The sequence below is a fragment of the Engystomops pustulosus genome, chromosome 8, assembly GCF_040894005.1.
Source record: "Engystomops pustulosus chromosome 8, aEngPut4.maternal, whole genome shotgun sequence".
Classification (NCBI taxonomy): Eukaryota; Metazoa; Chordata; class Amphibia; order Anura; family Leptodactylidae; genus Engystomops; species Engystomops pustulosus.
The window spans coordinates 67,497,799-67,515,610 of record NC_092418.1 but is presented as its reverse complement, the minus strand read 5'-3'; the positions used below and the strand labels follow the sequence as shown (position 1 = coordinate 67,515,610).

Below are 17,812 nucleotides of genomic sequence, written 5' to 3'. Positions count from 1 at the left end.
CCTCCAGCACCCATACTGGCAGACATAGCCCCAATGGCTCTGGGCCCTGGGTCCCCACTAGTACCACACCACAGAAGCAGCAGATGTCATGCAATGTGAACAGGACTTAAATGCTCACCATGTGTAGCAGGTCTTGAATACTCACTGTTCCATATGGTCTCAGACACTAGCTGAGAGGAAGAAGGAGGCCACTATATGTGGTCTCCTGCCAATATAAAAGCACCTGGGTAGAATGGGGCTGAGTGCTGGTACCAGGCTTAAAATAAAATAAATGAAGGGATAGAATGGACTAAACCAACATGGGAAGAGAAAAAAAGAACTGGACCACACATAATATGATGAACCATTGCCACTAGGCTATCTATTCTCCTTTTTTCTTCTCTTCTGTTTTCCTGTTAGTCTAGTTTCTTGTTTGTCTTTTATCTTAGTCTAATTTGTCTTAGTTGGATTTTCATTTTGTTAAATTGGGTGTGTGCACATTAGGCTAACATTGATGCCTAGTGTGTAGGATATAAAAAAGTTTCAAACTTGGTTCTCCTGCTTCTTCTTGCCAAGTTTGCCACTTTCACCAACGTTTTCAAAAGTCGCAGATGGCCTATACAACTAACTTTAGTCTAAACAGCTTGATTCATTAGATAAATAAAGCAAATCCATCCAAAACCTGTGCACCATGAGTTGTGGTGTAAATATGGAAAAGCTGCAGAAAAATATTCAAATTCACAATTGGCCAAAAATCTGAGACCTGAAAAAAATCTGAAAAATAGCCATTTGGATGTGTGTAAAGTCATTCATGATTGTACTTCCTCTTTAACTTGTGTTTTAGTTTGACACAGAAATAAAAAAAAAACAACAGCAACCCAAGGTCAGTACATTTAAAAAATATGGGGTACTTTCTTCATCCATTGTTCACAGGCTGAGAAGTAGATTGGCAAATGTATAGCAATTATGATATATTCATGCAGGATATTTATCAAATGGGGAAATGACTAGTGGAGATTTGACCGTTTATTCTTTTTCTTCTAAATGAAATTACCTTTTCTTTCTCCTTGAGATGAAGAAAGAAAGGCAAAGGATGGAATAGAAGACACGTGGAGGAATAAGGAAGAATGGGAAGGATTATTAGCAGCAGATGGCAGATATGAATTATTTACCACTTACATATAAGACAAAAACACATGAGCTTTAACTGCACTGACAAAACAAGTCCAATAAAGATCTGCAAGCATACGGAAATAAAACCGCACCATTTAAAGGCTGGCAATAAATGTTCTGTATTCTTCCTAATCTTCCCTGCCAGAATCACAATTGTTTCAGCCTCAGTAAATTACAGCTAAAATCTAAAAGGAGCATAAAAAAGAAATTACCCACACAAATAACCCTAAAGGCAGTGAAATGTTAAATTTGTTTGAAAACGAAGCGTCTGTTTGCAATCGTTAATTACAATAGTGCCAGGAAATTTTTGTGTAGGGCTCCCTGCACAAATACCAATGTGTATGCTAGATGCCTTCTCAATACTTCGCTTTCTATAGAGTGAATTGATTGCATGTGCAGTTCTAAAGTTTTCCCCATAGATTGACCTGGACATCCTCTGGACATATTTGACTGCACATATCATAACAGATTGTATGAAAATTAATTGCCATTTCATAATATGAAACGATGATGAAAATAGGAGGCTCAAGGTTTGTAATTTTATAAAACCAAAATGCAGCAAGTCAGCGCCACTGATTATATTGATTAAAAGATTGTTAAAGTTCACCTTTAGTTATTAATTATATAATTTATAAGCCTATTAAGCTTCCAGCATAGTTCAGTTGCCTTGGTTACAAGTCCTGCAGTTCTCCCTCTGTAGCTTCTAGTTTTAGAGTGGGAGCAAACACACATCTGTAGGTATACTTTAATAGTGAAACTGTAAGATAAACCTTAATTATTAGTTGTATTCTATTATTTCTTCTTATTGCATCTCTGAGGATAAATATGTTTTGAAATTACATATTTCTGAGAAAAAAATGTCAAAATATGAAGGGAAAGCTTAACACAATGTAACTCCAAATCAGTCTAGTTATGAATCAACACTGATTGTGAATCAATTTCACAAAAAGAAGAAATGATCAAGACATCTCCAATTAAGGAGTGGTTCTGTAGATGGTGACCAAAGACCACTTTACTATTCTCATTTTGGCTGTTGTTTCGGTAACTTTTGCAATATGTAATTGCCAGGCAGTAAAGCTTATAAAGTGCTGCAGAATTTGATGGTGCTATAAAAAGACTGAGTCGGACTGGAGGGTCTAGGGCCCACCAGTGAAATTGATTCTGGGGGCCCACCTAATGCTACATGGAAATATTACTTGTAAAGTCTTTGGGTGCATTAACATAATGCGCTTTAATTGAGTTTTGAAATGCACTGCAAATGCACAATGTATCACGGGCTGAGCCCTCTCCATTGCCGGTAAGTCTTTGCAGCATATTTCAGCAAAGGCTTACCAGTAACACCTGCAGTCGGTGCTAAAATTAAATGGCGGCACCATCTTGCCGAGGATTGCCAATCCCCGTGACGTCCTCAGGGAGTGGCCATCCGTTGCCATGACAGTCTCGGGTCTTCCAAAGACATGAGGCTGTCTTGTTTTAACCCATTCATTACAATGTGCGATCAGCACATTGTAATGAATGAGGTGGAAAATCCCCTTATACTGTAGTATAGCAGTATATGATAGGATCGATTAGACAACCTAGGGTTAAAGTACCCTAGGTAGTCTGAAAAAATATTAAAAATAAAAAAAGTCTAAAAAAATATATACAATAAAAAACCTAAAAATTAAAATTACTCCCCTTTCCCTAGAACTGAAATAAATATATGGTAAATAAAAAGTTAAAATCATAAACACATTAGGTATCGCCACATCTGAAAATGCCCGATCTATCAAAATATATATTTTTACTGCATTTAACAACGTAACGGAAAATAGCGCCCAGAGTGAAAATGGCACTTTTTTGCCTTTTTAAAAAATATTACAAACTCTATAAAAACTGATGAAAATGTTGTACAGTCCTTAACATGGTAGAATTGAAAACATCATCAAAATTTGCAAAGATTCACACCACTCACAGCTCTATACACCGAAGTATAAAAAAGTTATTAGTGCCAGAAGATGGTAATTTTTTATTTTTTTTGTACAGGAGGTTTTAATTTTTGTAATAGCATGAAAACATTATAAAACCTATACAAATTTGGCATCACCATAATCGTACTGACCCAAAAAATTAAGTAGACATGTCATTTTGGGCCTACAATGAAGCCCACAAGAAAATGGTCCAAATGCGTTTTTTTCACCAATTTCACTGTATTCTAAATTTTTTTCCCATTGGCATAGAATATTAAATACCTCCATGTTGAAGAGAGATTTGTTAGGCAGAAAAAAACCCTTCATACAGGTCTGTACATGGAAAAATAAAAAAAGTTAGATTTCTGAGGGTGGGGAGTGAAAAATGAAAACACAAAAAAGAAAAAGGGCTGCAGCGGGATTAATGATGGTAAAAATGCACATGTATTTTAAGTTGCATTTTCTGGTTGTGTTTGCAATGTTTTAAAATGCAATTTAAACACATGGGGGGTCATTTATCTTAGGATTTTGTTTTCTCTTATATTTGCAAACTTTTTGGCACATTTGTAAATTTTCCCTTAAATTGTTTTTTCAGCAAAACGACTCAGCACAGGGATTAAACAAGATATGATCCTGCATCACTGTAGCTATAGCATTCTCAAGGTATGTTTGCTTCATAATGCATCAAATCAAATTGTAGATTTCCATTAAAGATTCTCCAATTAAGCAGGAACAGGTTGAGTCTCCTGTTTTGAAAGGCAGCTGCACACCAACAATAAATAGCAGAAGTGGGTATTCAGCACTCGGTATTCTCTATTACAGGTTACACAGTGTGCAATGCTCTCAGAGAATCTATTTCCAGGCAAAACTTGACTTTGATGGATGTTATGATTTTATACATCGGTATACAAAAGACTTCTTTTGAGTACTCGTCTATACAGCTAGCAATTTGTTTGGATTAAAAGAGACATGATTTTGTTCTTTTCACCAACAACATGTCCTGATGACTGGTTGAACACAAAGCAAGTGCTAGACAAACATGGATCTTTTTTAGCCCAAATTCAATATTGATGTTTGTAAATAAATTAAAATTTGACACATGGTGACAGTATAAGGGCAGTGAGAGAGTTCCTTGTTCCTCCTTATGAAGGACAGTTGGGAAGTCTCATTTTTATTCAATATTGGATTCTAATATTATTTTATTATAAGAACCGCACTGAAGTGAATTTAAAAAGTGGAGTTAGCATGAAAAAAATATGTTTATAGGTGGTATAGAACTATAGATATTTAGATAAGTGTCTGAAGTGACTTTCCCCCTCTGAACCCTCAAGCCTCTAAACTTGACTCGTCCCAGGCAAAATAATACTCATACTTCTCATTCTCATATTTCTCAGCGGTTTATTCTCACTCAGGAGAGTCATGTCTCCATGTTTTGGGTGGAGGGGGAGTAAGAAGGAATAGGTTTTGGCTTTTATAAGATTTTAGGATGATGGTTTATGGATGCTTTTAATAGAGTGTGTATGGAAAGTATTCAGACCCCTTTACATATTTCTCTCTTTGTTTCATTGCAGCCAATTGGTAAGGTCACTCATTAGTGTACACTCTGCACCCCATCTTCACAGAAACAAAAAAAATAAATTTTGATATTTTTTCTGATTTTATAAAACCAGAGAAACTGAAATATCACATCGCCACAAGTATTCAGACCCTTTGCTGTGACACTCATACTTAACTAACATTCTCATCCTTCTTGAGATAGTTCTACTCCTTCATTGGAGTCCAGCTGTAATTAAACTGATTGGATTAGAAAAGGCACACACTTGTCTAAATAAGACCTCACAGCTGTATCATGCATGTATATCATGCTGTACCATGCTTTATTAAAATAAACAGGACAGCTGTCAAGTCTGCCATGGACATCATTGGGGACTAAACCCTGGGCCTGCAGTTAAAGCCCAGACTAGAACTCCACCATTATAAGATACTTCTATATGTACTCAGTATGGTATGGAAAACCATATAACCATAACTTATCAATACTGCAATTATGACTATGTTTTGTATGTACTTAAACATTTTATTTTAATGTATGTTTACTATTTAAAGTGACCTAAGTTGGTGTTTTCTATTCTTAATGAGCACTCCTTTATATCTGCTACTATACAGACAGACAAGATATGTTAACATGCTCTGTGCATAGTCCTAAATCTAATTTGCTAATGGGCTCTCATGTGTTAAGGAAAGCTGTAGCAATTCCTTTTGTGATGTCAAAAGCACTTTAACATTGTTTTCCCTTTGCATTGTGGCATCCATTCAGGGCGCAGAACTCCTCATGCAACACATGCTAATTAGTGATGAATCATTGGGAGTGAAAAGAAAGCATGTTTTATTGACTAGAACGTTAGCTACGCACAGGAATGCTGTCAAAAAGCTACTTTATCAGCCGTCTTTGACTTTTTTATGTACCATCACAGGATAGTTACAAATTGCCTTGACCATAAGTTGCTCTTGATTTTTGTATTTTATCCTTTTTGTCTACATACATATTGCTTGGTCGTTTTCATTTAGGTTAGGAATAAAATTATTCTTGGTATTGGTGTTTATGGGGGAAGTGACCTTGGGGAATACTCACAATGGGAGTGATTTAATGGGCCATTCAGTAAAGCAGAAGTATTTAATTACATATGCTTAATTGTATGCTTTCTCAACCTGAACTTGCACTGATGTGTCCAGGGAAGGAAACCAGCAGATAATCAAATTAGATAAATAGCTTTCAGCCATTAACTTTTGCCGTTTTCAAACAATTTTCTCAAAATATATTGTAGATCATAATAGGTCTCATGTAGATCACAATGGCTTAGGGTAATCATATACTCCAGATTTTAGCTCACTTTTCAGAATGCCTCATCTTCCATCATAGTCTTCCAAGATTGTTATTCTAGACAATGCAGTCATAAGTTGGAAGGAGAAATTATGAGTTGGGCATTTGGATAACAAAATAGTTTGTGTATAGACAAGTATTAGAAGTGGGGAAAGTGGAGAAATGCTTGTTGTGTCAAACTAACTGATGCATCCTTCCATTCTTCTCCAATAAAGAAGTTTTGTGTACTGGAAGCATGGGTGTCTATATGAAGGTGCTAAAAATTAACAAGAGAAATGTCTAATCCATTACAATGGAACCACCTGGGTCATTTATCTTAAGTTTTGAAATTTACACCTGTCTTTTTTTGGGGGCATAGGGATGTTTTTTTGTAAATTTATCTTAGAGGGTGATAAATCTGGCACGTGAGTCTGTTTTTTACACAACTTTTTTTAAGAAGTTGCAAAAAAGTCTCAAATTTTTTAAAAACCCCCTCTAATCTTTTTCTTTTGCCAGTAAGGGAGTTTAGCTTTTACGCAAATATTTAGCAACTTTTTGCTGAAATGACTTCATGTAATCAAAATCAGGATTATCACAGAGGGCTTGAAATACAGCTTTCTCTCAGGTGTGAAAGCACAAAGATCCGGCAGGGGACATAGGAAGGGGCTGGAATTTATAATGGCAAGCAGCTGGCCAGCGCCAATTAGCGGTTCGCTAGCCCTTTAAATTTTAAAGAGCTGGCACGCGCGTGCTCTGGGACACGGGAGCGTGCCTGCCGCAATGCAGACATCGCAGGGATCGCTGCTGGAGGCGGGAGAGGTGAGAGGCCGGGGCACACAAAGGTACACAGGTGCGCCTGCAACCCGGGATATGGGTTGCAGGTGCACCCATGACAGTACCCCCCCCCCTTCGGTCTCCTCCTCTTTTTAGACTGGAGGAACCCTTGCAGAAGAGCACAATCCAGGATGTTGTCCTCGGGATCCCCAGACCTCCAGCCCGAACCCATTCCAGTCAAGAAGAATCAACCGCTTCCCTCTGTCAGACTTCATGCCCAGGACATCTTTCACCTCATAGACATCTGTGGAATGCGCCTCAGGAGCTGGAGGTGGTACTTACCGAGAGAAGTAGTACAGGATGACTGGCTTAAGAAGGGAGACGTGGAAGGAAATTGGGATCCGCATGGTGGGAGGAAGGCGGAGCTTATAGGCCACAGGTGCTTCAGCACTTCAAATGGACCCAGAGAGGACCAAGCTTGTAGCTGAGAAACTTCAGCCAGACGTATCTTGAAGACAGCCACATCTTATCTCATGGAGAGAAGACTGGAGTGGACCTGCGTCTCTTGTCGGCCTGGGCCAGAGGCCCGAAGTAGTGACTGCCATGTTTGCTACCAGATGGACTTGATATCCTGAACCAAATCCTCCACGGCAGGAAAATCAGAAGGCTCAGACAGAGGAAGAAGTAGGCATGAATGTCAGCCAAAGACAACAAAAAATGGAGTGGAGATGGCAGTCTCAGAGTTCAGAGGGTTGTAAGAAAACTCTGCCCGTGGCAGCAGGGTGGACCAGTCGTTCTATCAGGTGGAGACAAAATAATGGAGATGGCATCCCAAGGTCTGATTAACCCTCTCAACTTGACCATTGGACTGTGGATGGTACGCAGATGAGAAGTCCAGGTTAACCTGTAGTTGACCGGACAGAGACCGCCAGAAATGGGAAACAAACTGGACCCCATGGTCCGAGACAATGTGCAGGGGAAGTCCATGTAGTTGTGCAGGAAAAACAGGCTTGCAAGGCATTGAGCCAATGGCAGACCAGGCAGAGGAACAAAGTGCGACATCTTAGAAAAGCTTTATGGCCAGAAGTTCCCTATCACCAATGAAATAATTCCTCTCAGCAGCTGAGAAGGTCTCTGAGAAGAAGCCGCAGGTGAGGGTTCGACCTTTGGGCCCTTTCTGGGTAAGGACGGCCCTAGCACCAACGGATGAGGTGTCAACCACCAACTGGAATGAGGTTTCTGTATCAGGTTGTGTGAGAACTGGTGCAGAGGCAAACGCAGACTTCAGTTTGGTGAAGGCTTCTTGAGCTGCTGGAGGCCAGAATCTCGGATTAGAGTTCATCTTAGTCAGCTCCACAATGGGAGATACAAGAGAGAAGAAATGTGGAATAAATTGCCGGTAATAATTGGCGAAGCCCAGAAATCTCTGTATGGCACGTAGTCCCACTGGGTGAGGCCACTGAAGCATGGCTGAAACTTGTCAGGATCCATTTGTAGTCCTTTTTCAGAAATGATGTATCCCAGGAATGGAAGACTACTCTAATGAAACTGGCATTTCTCGAGCTTGGCAAATAAGTGATTGGCCCTTAGGCGCCTGAGAACTTGCCGGACGTGGAACAGATGAGACTGTATGTCAGGAGAAAACGCCAGACCACCAAATGTAGAGCAAGTCTCTGAAGATATCGTTGACAAATTCTTGGAACACTGATGGGGCATTGCAGAGTCCATAGGGCATTACCAAATACTCAAAATGCCCATCCCAAATATTGAAAGCCGTCTTTGACTTATCAACTTCATGGCTGCAGATGAAGTTATATTCCCCTCGCAGATCCAGCTTGGTAAAAACCTTGGCACTCCGTAGGTGATCAAAAAGTTGAGTGATGAGAGGCAAAGGGTAGCGGATTTTCACTGTGACTTCATTGAGGCCGCGGTAGTCAATGTACGGACGGAGGATACCATCCTTCTCGGTCACAAAGAAGAATCCAGCACCAACAGGAAAAGACAACTTGCAGATGAATCCCTTCTGCAAATTTTCCTTCATGTAAGCTCCATAGCCGCGGTCTCAGGCACAGATAATGGGTATACCCGACCTCGTGGAGGAGATTTACCTGGCAGCAGGTCTATGGGACAGTCATAGGGGAGGTGGAGTGGCAGAATCTCTGCTTGCTTCTCAGAGAAGACATATACAAAATCCTTATAAGTAGCGGAAAGGCCTGCCAGGTGCTTGGGAGAGTCCACGGAAGACATTAGACACTGGGTGAAGAGCCATGAGACAGCGGGAATGGCACACTTCAGTCCCCAGTGAAGGATTTTCCCAGTCTGCCAATTGAGCGTGTTGCTGCAACCACGGGAGCCCCAAAAGCATGGAGGAAGTAGAGTGGGGGAGCAGATAAAATGACAGTCTCTCCTTGTGCAAATGGGCAACTAGAAATATTCTGACTTTCAGACAATTGATAAATATGCCCCAGTGGGTTTTTAATAGTATCTGCTGTAGTTGGAAAACAATCCAGTTAGAAAATGCATTCCAAAAGACCTATAGCAGAAAAAAAAAATCCAACTGCAAATATGGCAGGTAAAATAAATCCCTGGATCAACACCCCAACCAAAAAATATAGCTCTTATGACATGCGAAAGTTGTCCTCTCCAGAAAGATATTCAACATCCTTGTATATTGTCCAGTTTCTCAACCATCAAAATAGCCAGTGGCAGAGAGCTTATAGCATTACTCAGGGGTGCAGCAGCCATGAGAGGAGTTGAGGCTCTTGCCTCAGGCAGCACAAGCTGCAGCAAGATGGCGTGGGGGACATCATGGGCACAGTTATCTGTTACAAACCAGGGCCTGCCACTCAAAAATAGTGTTTCTTCACACATATTTTCACCATAGGTATGTGACACTGCATGAAGAACTCACATACAATCAAAATAACCTGATACATTACTATTGTTTTACAGCCAGCAGCCGGGAGTTCAGGTTTACACCTGGCCTTACTGCTTTAACAGTAAAGAATCCTTATCTGTGACTGTAGTCAAATTGTGTTTTTTCTAGGAGAAATGGATGTTCCCTTGTCATTATTACCAAAATAAAAAAAGATCTCTGTACTGTCCATACATTGTACACTATAATCAAATGACCCTGTTACCATTTTTTTCTTAACTGCAAAAAGGCCAAGTTTGAGAACCTGTCTTTGTATTCTAATCTACCCATTCTACCCATTCTACCATTCTACCAAGTATCCCTGCTATAATATACTTTATTTTGATGGTAGATTTCCTTTTTCATTCTTATTATTTGTGTAGCTGAATAACTATGTATTTTGTTGAATTTGATGGCTATGTGCGCCAGTGTGCAATGTAATCCCTGCCGCCAGGCCAAAGCCTCCTGATAAATTGATGCGAGAAGCAGCGCTTTGGGGCAGTTCTACACCTGGTCCGAAGGCTGTAGTGAGTGCACAGGCAAGTAGCAGGATTGCCCCACACTGGCAAACTGGACCCCCCCCCTTCATATCCCTCCCCACCCACATGTTGGAATAAACTAGTATGTTTTATTTTACATCAGAATCTTACAGTGCTGACACTTTCTTTTTTTCTATTATATAATATATTTATATACATATAAATATATGTGACTATTTGTATTTTTCATATCATTCACAATTTCAACAGTAAACATGTGTAGGTAGAAAATTAAGGAAAATGTTGACCTTTAAGGCAATGAATGTGTTAATGTATTTACTTACATCTTGATAAATGACCCCATACATCTTCATTCTTTGTGCTTGAGCTTCCTAGGGATCCCCACTCTACTTTAGCCTTATCAGAGCTCTTACTTCATTGGAAAGCTGGGCAGTTATTCTTCATTCAATTACAATGTAATGTGGCGTGATCAGCCTAACTCTGCCCGGCAACACATTAACCCCTATTGTGTCTTGTTGGGTCAAGAAATGCAAAGAAAGTTATACATATTATCAGTTCAGCGATATTCCAAACAGTTTGTTGTAATGTATTGGCAATGAACATAACGAAATGATACAATGTAAAATGCCACATTTTTACACTTATCTGACATGCGTTAAACCATAACTATATTTCAGGTAAAAAGCAACTCTCTATGTTTCCGTCCAAATGGAAGTATTTGAATATCATTTATTTTATCGTAATTTACCTGCAATATAAATTAAAAAAACAAGAAACACAAGGCACAGTTCATATCATTTTCAATTATCTATTGGAATCATAAAAGTAACAAATTGGATTTTTTAATCCCTGTATAATTAAGAATTTTCTTATTTGTATAATGAAAAATATAAACATTAGAAGCGATTTTGGTAATACTTTCTAAAGCTCCTTATGTGTTCAGAGAAAAAGGTGCACATACTTCTGATCATAAAAGAATATTAACCCCTTTGTGTGAACAATAAAATAGCTTAGACAATAGCATTTTAAAATAAGAAGGAAATAAAAGATAGAAGCCCCTCCGCTCTCCCACTCTTCTTACTGGCCAATTTATAAAATGTGTCTGTGTACATAAAATATATCAAATTGGGAAATTGTTAAAGGATGACATCAAGGGAAAGTATTCTTTATTATTCAGTAAAGCAGATTGCTCCTCAAAGCTTCCATTATCGGAAAGCTTATAATAGACCAGTGGGAATACACTGTATGGTATGAAGCTCAGCATCAGATTGGCTAGTGCATAGTGCTGTTATTTAATTTTACAAGGCTTGTGGATCTAAACTACAGGGCATCCTCTTTCTGTAAAGAGCACAACGCAAATCCAGGACTTTCATCAGAGCCTGACATAATGGCTGAGTTACACAGAAAGTTGCTCTTATTATACAATTCCTCCATGTTGACTGTTCCCATTATACATAGAGAGAGTAAATCAGAAATTTCTTAAGCTCATGCATTCAGTTTGCAGTGTTGCCGTCTATACTGCTCCAATCTGTTTAAAGAAATTTCAAGCTTTCATGAGGAAAAATACACATCAGAAAGCAGAGAATAAAAGCTTTTCAGAGTGGGAAAATACCAGCTGAGAAGGCAATGTGTATTGTGGGGAAGCAGATCTGTGATTTTCTGCTTGGAAGCGTATTTCATTTTTTTGCTTTGAGGAAATAAAGAAAAAAAGAGACAGAAACATAGTTGAATGTAATTGTAACAAATATCATCTTTATCTTTGTAAGATCATCCTTTCTAAGACATGTCTGGACATAATGATTTTATGTAGTCATTTATAATGACTCTGCCCTGTGTTAATTAAAATAGGAAACATAAAAAAAAAACCTGCTATTGCAGCTTCATGATGATTGGATTAAAGGGGCATTCTGGGAATTGTATTTAAAATTTTGAATACAGTGTTGTATGGCATTGTGATACACTCTCCCATTTTATTTACCAGTTAACTGTTACAGGTCATGTGGCCTAAGCTCAACTTTTCCAATTGTAGATCGTGTGTTGCTGCATTGGACATCTGATCTTTGTAAATGGAATACTTATCCTTGCTCCTGGGTTACTCCACAAGTGAATGTAAACCGACAAACTGAGACACGACTATAGGCAGCCTATAAAATACATATACCAGATTTACACATAAATTGTGCTATAGATGAGAAACGGTGATCGGAACAGGTTTCATGGTGTAAGGCTTCCCACCGTGGCCAGATCACAGCCCTGAAAGAGGTCCACTTTACCCGATCATGTTGCGGTGAGCTCAAAGTATCTCACCGTAACCAAGCCTAGAAGCTGTTCCACAAAATGTTGAGCATGTCCTTACTCTGCAGCCCATCCTCCTGGCTTCCTATGGAGAGGGTAGGGATGAGGAACACCCCCTCCATTCTCCACCCGGCAGTGCACTTCGGCCCAGGTGAAGCACATGGTCCTGCACATGAAGCCTTTGGAAGCATCCCTGGCATGGACAATTACAGATTTGAGGGGATATGTACAGAGCAGATGGTAGACTGACAATCCTACAAAAACAATCAAATCAAGCGCACATCTATCACTGTTTCCCTTCTTATTTGTATGTACAGGTCTCCTCATATAAATCGGCCCCTCATATAAATCGGCCCCTCAGCCCCATTGAGCACAGTGCACATTCTCAAGGCTAGAATGGAAAGTTGGGCCATGCTGATATATTATAGTCTGGAAGGGATTTTTTCCATAACATGTTATCTGGCATAAGCCTTATGGGGTTTTTGCCATCTTATAGATCAACACGGTAGGGTATAACTTAGACTTCATTGACACTCAGCTCTATTCAACATAATTTACAATGATAATATGATACTAGGTTGTAAACCTTGTCATAGACTCCATATACTAAAGATATCAATGCTCTAATAGTAATAAGTCAGTTTATGTGGCACGCTGCCATATCCTATCACTATTCATTACTAATGTAACTACCAAAATCTATGTTTAGTGGGGGCTGGGATGGATGCCATCTGTCTACTGTAGACTATTATAGCCTATAAATGTTTAGCATCTGACAGAATCCATCTATGGACACGTTCTGTTTAATAGGTCAGTAACATGCCTGGAATACACACAGAATGTGTCCAAAAATGAGGTATGAACATGGTCTTAAATGACATGTTGTCCTTAAATTAATTTATTACTTAAAAATCTATAAAAAATTACTTACCCCTTTACTATTGGATATGGTTAATTCAACACTAGTACACTTATTAGTGTTCACTGCAGTAATGAGTTTCAAAAGTTGCTATTGGTAATTGTAGCAAGTATTAATTACTGTGGAGTACTTCATTTTTTACATATAGATTTGTAGTTTTGGTAATCATTTTTGTTAAAGGGGACCTGTCTCCAGAGGTGACGATCCGACTATCTCTGTCAGTCCCATAGAATAGGATGGAGAAGCAGGATGATCATACCCATTATTGAGAACGGGATCCTCCTTCTCTGGAGAGTTGTGGGTTCCATTGATGATTGAAGGATGCCCTATCAGTCAAACTATCACCAATCACTTTGCTGTTTTCTATGCTGTGGAAAGGCGATAACTTTAATACTTGGGAAAAATCCTTTAACATAGTGCCCTCAAAAAGAAATAATGTGCCCATAGAAAGTACCCCTTAAGAATAGAGCCCCCCACACACAAGTGCCCACATTAGTAATTGTACTTCTATTAGTCTAGGGAAAAAAATCCTACATTTTGTGCACACTTAATCGTACATATTATACCAGAAAAACTGCAAGTTTGGTTGGTTTTTATTTTCTATAAATTTTATAGTCTTTTTAGTCCATTGTGTGTTTATTATTCCAAATCCTAAGTGCCACTCGATTTAGCTTAAGAATGAACAAATCTCATCATTAATGCAGTTTGCTGTGTTGAATGGAACTGAACCATAAAATCTGTCTGGGTCATGCTGAGTGTTTCCGTATCAGAGGTTTTGATATTCAGTGTAGGGATTAGGCTTTGTGACTACTTCTTGGAAAAGGATGGTATAGTGAATGTACCTTTCTCCAGGCCATTCATGAAGACTATGATGTCATGGCTGGTTTATGTGTGGGCGTGAGAATATGTAAGCTTGCCTCATAAGCATTTTGTGAGACAATAGCTTACTCACAATGAGGTCAGCACTCTAGGAAACTCAAGAGTATATGGGGACATAGTTAACCCTTTGCTTGTTTTACTTACTCCGTACTTTAATTGTGCCTTTGTGAGGAAGCATAAATACTGCTACAAGGTGTTAACAACCACTAAGATGGGTCAGATTTAACTTACCATTATATTATACTACATTGTTATACAGCAATAACGTAAATTCACAATAATGTAATTAACACTATTGCTACATATACTCTATTTAGTATAAACATTAAAACTTTATGGGGGAGATTTATCAAGCTGTCTGAAAGTCAGAAAATTCCTAATCGTCCATGGCAACCAATCACAGCTCCCCTTTAAAATATTCATGAGCACTGGTAAAATGAAAGCTGAGCTATGAATATTCTGACTTTCAGACAGCTTGATAAATTTGCCCCCATATGTTAATAAAATGTTGATAAAACATTTCCACACACGTTAAAAACAAAAAGAGTGTGAATTTCACACAGCAGAATAAGATGCACTTAATAAATACACCCCGGGTTTAGTAATCCAAAAAATGGAAAATATATTTTACACCGATAAAAAATTCCTTATTGATCACTCACAAGCATAGCACAAACGGCTCTGCTACATCTATGCACTCACTAACATCTCTGCTACTTTCAGTCATTCAGGTCTGATACATCTATTCACTATCATGAACACACTCAGTCCTGCTACATCCATTCAATCTCTCACACACATACCTATCCTTAATGCGCAGTCCAAGCTGCAACTTCTTCTCTGGCCCCATCGCTGACAGCATGAAAGGGTTTCTGTACCTTGTAGTGATGCAGGAAGTATATGTTTAGTCACATGCTTCTGACACCACTCCAGGTTTTGTTGTATTTCTCATATCCGGACAGAGAGAGCAGTGCAGAGGCTTTACTCGCTTAAAGATCAGGTGGAATGCTTTGCTGGCGCTTCACCCAATCTCCAGGACTGCATTCAGGAGGGTCTGGCAGTGCTGGACTATAAGACGCTGCTACTTTTTAGCAAGATTTCTTCTTACAGAAAAATACGGTAATACCTCTAATAGAAACGGAATTAATATAGTACAATAAATATAACGGTGTATATAATGTATGCTTAACAAGATAATAATAGGGACAGGTAAATAAGGATAAATCGCACAATACTTCATAATAAAATGTCCATTTTCAAAAATATACTATGAAATACGCACAGTGCCAGAGTGTACAATAAAATAAAAATTTAAATGGGCATTAGTACTGCAAAAATAAAAGCATTGATACTAAGCAATATTATCCAAATTCATACTGCACATTAACAGAACATTAGCATTTATTCCTTTTAGTAAAAAGAACTTTAATATTGCATGAACTTCAAACGAAACATTTAAATAAGCATTTATCACAAGCAAAAATAGAATATTCATTCTATGCAATAGCATCTGCATTAATATGTATTATAGCATAAACATTAAAGGAAATCTACCACTAGCTGTATTAAACTACAAATACTTACTTACGCTTCTGATGACGTTGATCCCAGTGGTGTAGTTCTCTAAGCTGGGATCACCTAGAAAAGAAAGTTATAATTAGTTGTAATTTGTTCTAAAGTGTTCATTGTGCAAGTTTATTCATTATTTAGTTTTATTGTACAGGGGGTTACAGACAGTCTATTAATGCCAAATATGTGAGGCTTGTGTGGTGACTTGCAAAAAAGTTACTTTGTGGCATTTTTATTAATTTGCTGGCTTTTTATTTAAAAAAAACATTTTTATTTACTTTTTTTCCTTTATAACCAGTCCTACAACTGACATGAACAAGCATCATGCAATTGCTTGTTTATTATAATATCCTGCAATACTGATATATTGCAGGGTATTTACAGTGTCAGCATATATAGATGCATAGGCTGACAATGAGTAATAAAATTGATGGTCCAGGAAGCATAAGTGATCTTTGTGACTTTTATTTCGTCAGCTTTTCATTTGTCCATAGTGTTGATCCAAACAATAGGCTGACAATGCCTGTAAGATCCTGTCAGTATAAAAGGATCTTGCAGGCTGTGACTATGGACAGCCCAGGGGTCCTCAACAGACACCACTTGGGTGGCCATAGCAATGATCATCAACCCCTGAGACCACTGCAGGGGGTGGCGATCATGGGAAAATCCCGTTGGGTAATTTAAATGCTGTGGTCATGCTGACTGCAGCATTTAACAGGTTAATACCCATGTATAGAGCTCACTGACATCCCGTGTACAGCATTGGGACAGAGCCGTAAATGTACAGTGTAGAGCGGGAAAGGGTTATGTAGCTATAAATGTGCCCTAAACATTGAAGATAAAATGGTGCTTACCATTTTCATTTTTTTCTGTTCTTTTCAGTTCACAGAGCCATGTGATGCCTGATTATCTGCAGTACAAAGTGGCAGCATTTAATAATCCGTGTAATGTACTAGGAAGCTGTGAAATTTGACAAATAATATGCAATAGCACCATTTTCTTATAGACGTTTTACAGTTTTCACTATCCAAATAAAGGAGATACTACATTTATGTAGCTTTGTTATGTCTTGGGCTGGCTTGGGCATGCGTGGCTGGGTCACTACAGTGTATTGATGTGACACAGGACAGAAGCAGCTGGATGAATTCTGAGGTATTCAGCGACATACCGGGGTACATGTATAAAACTGGTAAAGACATTTTTCAGGCACAGTCTGCATACAGATACATGTGCAAACTGCTTGCACATGTATTTATGAAGTGTTTACACGAGTTTTGTGTTGTGGCTGAACCGTGTCCGCTGCAACACAAAAGTCTGCACCTAAAGGAGCGTTCTGGTGCCAATTCATAAATTTGGGCATAATTGTGGCGTAGGCCCATTAAACTGAGTGCAGCAAAAAAAAAATTCTGTTTTCATTCAGTTTAAGCATGCTTAGCATGTGGAGGGTGCTCCAGATTATTAATGATAGATCTGGCCTTCGAGTGCTGAAATCCAATGCAGCCAAACTGATTAGTCAGAATTTCATAACACAGATAGACAATGACCCAAAACATAAAGTCAAACAACCCTGGAGTTTATTGAAGTAAAGATTTTGACAGGCCAAGTCATTCCCTTGATCTCAACTCAGCGCCAGAAATCATGAATCTGTTGCTTCCCTGCACCATGAGTTCACCAACTTTTTGTGGTGCACCTTTAACATATGGAGTGCGACAGACTTTGCATGTTAAACTGAGCACCGGAACGCCCCCTAATTTGTGTGGCATGGTGGCTAGTGCAGCTGCACCACAAAACATGTGACACATTTGTGGTGCAAACACTTCTTAAATACATGTGCAAGCAGTTTCCACTAGAAAGAACATGCAAAGTCTGATAGAAAAAAGGCGCAAAGCCCTTAGTAAATGTGCCCCAATGCGTTAAAAACAAAACTTTAGACGGAAAAGCCACAAACAGCGACTGAAAACTTCTGCAATAAAGGCCTGGTAGAGCATTCTAGAATTCAGG

At 38.8% G+C, this 17,812-nt stretch overlaps 1 long non-coding RNA gene across 1 annotated transcript in view; it reads left to right on the top strand.

The window, feature by feature from the left end:
* The window catches only part of LOC140074583 (uncharacterized), a 47,440-nt gene extending 30,327 nt beyond the window's left edge, over positions 1–17,113 (top strand). The window contains exons 2-3 of the long non-coding RNA XR_011849212.1: positions 3,697–3,764; positions 16,694–17,113. This is a non-coding gene — a long non-coding RNA (uncharacterized lncRNA). The remainder of the gene's footprint in view (positions 1–3,696; positions 3,765–16,693) is intronic.
* The last annotated feature ends 699 nt before the right edge of the window (positions 17,114–17,812 follow it).